General features: G+C 34.0%; 1 long non-coding RNA gene across 1 annotated transcript; it reads right to left on the bottom strand.

Moving 5' to 3' along the window:
- Nucleotides 1–3,568: 3,568 nt before the first annotated feature.
- LOC132043161 (uncharacterized) lies at nucleotides 3,569–4,508 on the bottom strand. The gene is made up of 2 exons (XR_009411690.1): nucleotides 4,434–4,508; nucleotides 3,569–4,377 (listed from the first exon to the last, which is right to left on the bottom strand). It is a non-coding gene; the product is annotated as an uncharacterized LOC132043161 (long non-coding RNA).
- Nucleotides 4,509–6,088: the final 1,580 nt, after the last annotated feature.

Raw genomic sequence — 6,088 nt, 5'->3', positions numbered from 1 at the left:
TTGGTGATCTTTGATCAATTTTGGGGCTTGGGTTCGGTTTATTTTTTTTTCGATTTATAAAGAAAATCCAAAAACAAAAAAATAAATTAATTATGATAACTTATCCCAAACAACTATTATTTTTAATAGTATTAGTAAGTAATATCATAAATATATATCGTCCATTTATAATTGCACTCAACAAGTTTTCATATTCTAAAACACTCAATGATGATAAAATTATTTATATTATATAAATACTTCACGCTTTATGTAACAAACTAAATATAAAGACGTCGAAGATCTTCACATACGAAGTCATATTTAAGTATCGATCGATAGTAATAAAAAATGTAAAGAAGTGAAGAAATCAAATGGAATCCAATCTAGTTTTCATGTCGTCTTTTGTTGCAACATTTTATTACGTAAATTAAAATCTTCACAAGATTTAAACTATCACGATTAAACCGATTGTTTAATATGCATCCAAATGATTTAATTAATAGACGAGTTTCCTCCCACGTCTCACTGACCAAGCACCCACAAAACGTATCAGATATAAATTAAATAGTTATTGCTTTGTGTTCAATTAGTTAGTTTAGAATTAGTGTGGTTAGTTTTGCTAATTACATGGTCGTGGAATGCGGCATTTTGGCTTCTTCTTTCTACTTTGATTTTAAATTTGTATTTATCCAAATAAACATTCTAACCGGTTGAGGATTTTGAAATTTAACTGATTATAGCTTCTCTTCATTGTTTTTGGTTTTATTATTAGTTTAACTCTTAATTATAACTTCTCTTCATTGTTTTGCAGTTTTATCATTAGTTTAACTCTCAATGCTTTATCATTACTGAACTTTTATTTTAAGTACTGAAGATGGAGATATATATTTGAAAGAATCTTTTTTGTGAGATATTGCATCTCTGTGGAGCTTCACAAAACTAATAAGATTTTTATATTTCGTTTCTTCTTTTACTTTGATGTTTCGTTTCCAAATATATATTGTTGAATTTATTCTAATATTTGAAGTTGACGTCTTCTGGACTTCTTCCTTTCATGGACAGTAGGATCATCTATTGTTTTTGTCTTTGCACCTCATCTCCTATTTTGGGATAGCAGAACTTTAAGCATGTGAATATCATTATATGAATTTATCATCGCATATACATATCTTGTAATTGTCTTGAATTCTCTCATGACAACTTTAACATATTGGACCAGCGTATATATGTATTTTTTTTCCACAATTCTTTTTCAATTGTGTTGTGTATCTGTATCAGTTTGTCGTGAATCAGATGGTGTAATCCTTCATGCAACGACTTTTTTATCAAGCTTTTGCTTATTGGAGATTCTGTAGTTGGCAGATCACGTTACCATCTGTAGGTAATTGAATAATTACACTACGTTTGCTTCTCATTTGCAATGTGATTAGAAGAACTTTTCCGTTTGCCTCATCTAACATTCTTTTTCTTACTCATGCATTATTTTCTTTTCAGTACGTTTGCTTCTCAGTTGATTTATCGCAGTGACACTGCATGTGCACTACTTCAGAAATACCCTCATTTTACTTCTCACCAGTATCGTTTTACAAATGGATAGCATTATAGTACGTGCGCCTATCTGTTATTATATGATCACAAGGAACTGTATGATATATGTATCACTTCTGTCTCTCTCTGGATTTTCTAAAAAGATTGTTGGCTAATTGACTAAAGAAAATTTATCTATTATAAAATGTCTTCAAGGGCAGAGGAGTAACAGAACATCCTTCAATTTGCTGATTATTGACTCAGTTTTTCATATTGTGTTAGCTCTTCGATCTGTTGGTTGTCTAAACAAGAAGATTCATAAGTCCTCTGTACTTGGTAATTTTTATATTATATTTATAGCAATCTTCTTTTGAATTAGTTGAAGCATGGATTAAGAGATGTATATTGTATAAAATCAGGTTCAAGCCAATGAAGAAGTCAAGAAACTATCATAGTTAACTTTTGAAGATGGAGTTTTTAACAAATTTATAATAGGACGTGTACAGAAAAGTATCGTAAGGAAGCAGAAGAAGAAAGAAAACTTGGCTGAGCAATTGCTTCTTTTTTCTTTTTTTTTTTTTAATAATTACTTGGAGCATCTGCAATAACTTATCAGAAAAGAAAATGGGAGGATATGTAATCAACATCTCAAGAAAAAAGCTTTTCTTGAACATTTGTAATACATCTTACATTGCTTCAAATGCAATCAAAGTTTAGTATGGAATTATAGGCCTTAAGCTTCGTTATCTTTATCTTTTTGTTGTTCCATACAAAAAGAAAAGTAGGATGCCAAACACTAATGGAATAGTGATAAGTCAATGGACCATGTAAATTGTACTGATTTTCTCCACTTCATATAGTTATTCCTAAATACTGTCATGTTTTTGAACTTACAAACATTTGCTATGTTTGAAATTGAAGCAAGCTGAATGAAGGCCGAATGCTGTAGAGGGATAAACAACTCTTGTGAATGGCTTGACTGCCATAAACAAAAGGCAAGTTTCTGTGCATTTTTTCTTCTACTTGGAAGGTATTATTATTATTATGCAAGTAAGATATCTTGATTTTTTTTTTCCCTCAAAGGCATCATTATACTTATAGCACAGTGACCTGCATTTCAATATATGACATTGGCCATAATTGTAAAGTTTAGCTTCTAAGCATTGCAAATTTAAATACCAGAACTGCTTTAAAGATCGCCATATGTTGTACAGCATTTTGTCTATCTTAACTGGGAATATTGGATAATCTTATTATATTATAATAGGAGGCACTCTTTTAAGCTTAGTATTAAACACTACAAAAACAACGGAAAGATTACGGCGGTTTTTAATGGGTATAGCGGCGGTTTTAAACCGCCGTAACCAGCTTAAATGGTGGTTTTCAATAACGCCACAATCCTTGCCGCCATTAATACCTTTTTTTTTTTGCGCGGATTGCCCTTTATTTGGGCTGGTCTTTAATTTTTGCCCTTCAAATTGGCAGTCTTTAAATTCTAACACCCCAAGGTTGTGGATTCGAACCCCAACTTAGTTAAAAAAAAAAAAAAAAAAAATCGCAAGACAGAATTTTGCAAAACTGCCCAGCAAAATTCTACGTGAAGGACAGAATTTAAAGACCACCATTTTGAGGGGTAAAAATTAAAGACCACCTCCAGCGAAGGGCAATTTGACCACCTCCGGCGAAGGGCAATCCTGCAAATTGCCCCATTAATACTATTACAGCGGTTTTCCCGAAACCGCCATAATCAGTATATTGCGGGGGTTTTTAACTGCCGTTAGTCTTAGGGAAAATTACGCAGTTTTAAACCGCCCTAAATGTTGTTAGTTTTAGGCGAAAATTACGGCGGTTTCAAACTGCCGTAATGCTGCTAAACCGCCATTAAGTGCACTTTTTAATATTGCCATTTTGTAATTTTATAAAACAATATTTTGGCAGCTTAGCCACCCTAAGCAGTTGACAATTCTGTATTGCCAAATTTAGATCCTATTTTTGTACCTTTTATGAAATCAAAGACCATTCGTAGTAATTTCACCTTTTATGAAATCAAACACCATAATAATTTTAACACTTGAAAGGTTTAAATGAGCAAAATATTCAATAACTAAAACAAAAGTATCCCAAAATTACATCCAAATTCAAGCTAGAGTTTCAAAGTTATTCATCAACAATACCCAAAAAATATAGTTTTGATCCTAATGATGATTACGAATTGCCACTCGCTCTATCTCCGTTGTTACATCTATATGATGAGGAACTTCTTGGTCCAATTGGTGAAGGAGTGTTTCCTAAATCTTGTGCCTGCTTAAAAAAAAAAAAAAAAAAAAAAAAAGGAAATAATCAAACTACCAATCAACAATTATAGAATCCTCAAATGATAATGATTATAAAGGAAACTCTTTGAAGAAAGATCATCTCATGTCTGCTCTTTCAATTTTAAATGTTTATGGTAAGGTTTGAACAATTCTAAATACTCTGTTTTTCTTTTCCTGAATATGTAACAGTCAGAGCAACAATAAAAAGCAAAAGGACAGAGGGGACAATTCAAAATTTCACCAAAGAAAAATGACTTTAGATTGCAACATAATCTACATATGTTCTGGACTTCAGTGACATTATCCCAGGCATGTGGCTAAGAATCTTCAACTTCCCCTCTTGGTCCCATTGAAAGACCATTAAATATCCTGCTAGTTTAGTTTCGTTCTATCACCAGACAAACATATCCCATAATGGTTCCAATCTAACTTTAAACAGACTATCAAATATTTCCCGTAAACAAGTACTCTTTTGTCTACTTCTTTTAGCCTTGATACGCAGCATTCCCTTTAAAATAAGTGATTCCCAGACTACCAAATTAATTTTGTCTACCTTGAAAGGAAGAAAACGGCATCAGAAAAAGAAGGGGTTCAGTTTAGTACTTGTACCTGTGGGGGAGTCGGAAATAAGTGATTAAACTCCTCGGGGATATTCCCTATGTTCATTCGATATAAGTTTGTTAGTGTTGAGTAGGTCCCTCAGACATGTGGGGCCACCGTAGTTGAATAGTAAATACGTGTATGTCGTTCACGCGTATAAAACGCGGTTTCTTGTTTCTGTTTCACGCGGTTTTTGTTCACGCATTTTACGGTTTATAAATAGAGTTCTAAACTTCATTTGGAAGAGGCAATTAAAAATCTCGACAATATATCGAGTGAGAAAGACAAAGTGAGGTGTTCCATGTAGGCCTTAAGAAAATAGTACGTGAAGAAAAATAGAGTGTGAGTGATATTGTAGTAAGGTGGGAAAAATCAAAAGAGTGTTTTCTTTTGTGGGTGTAGTGGTCTTAGGAGTATTTATACTCGTTACTACACGGTGTAAAATTCCTTACTATAGTGATATCGAAATTTTCCTCTTGGCGTGGTTTTCCCTTATTCGGAAGGGTTTCCACGTAAAACCTTGGTGTCATTATTCTTTGCATTTTATTCTTGCTAATTTAACCATAAATTAGTGTTCGCGTTTATCACTAATACCGTGAATATTATTTTTGCGGGGCTATTTTATTCCCAACAAGTGGTATCGAGCCAAGGTTATGTCGAGTATGCTTTCTGTGGTTGCGAAGATCCGAACTTCCACATCGGAAAGAATTACTTTGGTCTTCGAATAAAATAGTATTTGTATTTGTGATAAACGATGGAAGCCAACACTAGTAGAATGGTTACTTTAAATGGCGTAAATTATGCCATTTGGAAGGGCAAATGGAAGATTTGCTCTTATGTCAAGAATTTTCATCAACTTTGTCTTTGCAAATAAAAAGCCCGATAATAAATCGATGAAGAGTGGAATTTGTTGCGTCGGCGAGGTTTGCGGCTTTATTAGACGGTGGGTTGACGATAATGTGTTGAACCATATTTACGAGGGAGACACGTGCTCGGACCCTATGGGAGCATCTTAAAAGTTTGTATGCTCGGAAAACTGGTAACAACAAGATGTTTTTGATAAAGCAAATGCTGGGTTTAAAATACCACGATGGTTCCGCAATGACAGATCATCTGAATATTTTTCAGGGGATCATGAACCAGTTATCTGCTATGGGCATTAACTTTGATGAAGAAATTCAAGGCTTGTTTCTACTTGGTTCCCTACCAGATTCTTGGGAAATTATTAGAACTTCATTATCAAATTATCTCCGATGGTGTGATCTACATGGATCTTGCCAAGAGCGATCTTTTAAATGAAGAGATGAGAAGAAAATCTCAAGTTCCTCCTCATCGATGTCTTGGTGAGTCGACACTAGGGAGAGAGGCAAGAATCGTGGTTCTCAAAATAGAGAACATCATAGAAGCAAATCCGGAAACTGTACTTAAAGATATTGAGTGCTATCATTGCGGGAAAAAAGGGCACACAAAGTTAGCTACGCCCGATTTTGAAAAAGGAGAATAGAGATAAGGAGGAAAAGAAAGAAGATGGCAATCGTGTTGCCGCTCGTCACTACGAAGATCTTGTTACTATCCTTGATGCGGATCTGATAAATATTGCTTGTGATGAGTCAAGGCTCGGTTGTGGACAGTGGTGCCGCATCTCATGTGACATCACGGAAGGA

This window comes from Lycium ferocissimum, unplaced genomic scaffold, assembly GCF_029784015.1.
Source record: "Lycium ferocissimum isolate CSIRO_LF1 unplaced genomic scaffold, AGI_CSIRO_Lferr_CH_V1 ctg21564, whole genome shotgun sequence".
Lineage (NCBI taxonomy): Eukaryota > Viridiplantae > Streptophyta > Magnoliopsida > Solanales > Solanaceae > Lycium > Lycium ferocissimum.
This window is presented reverse-complemented; position numbering and strand designations above follow the sequence as displayed.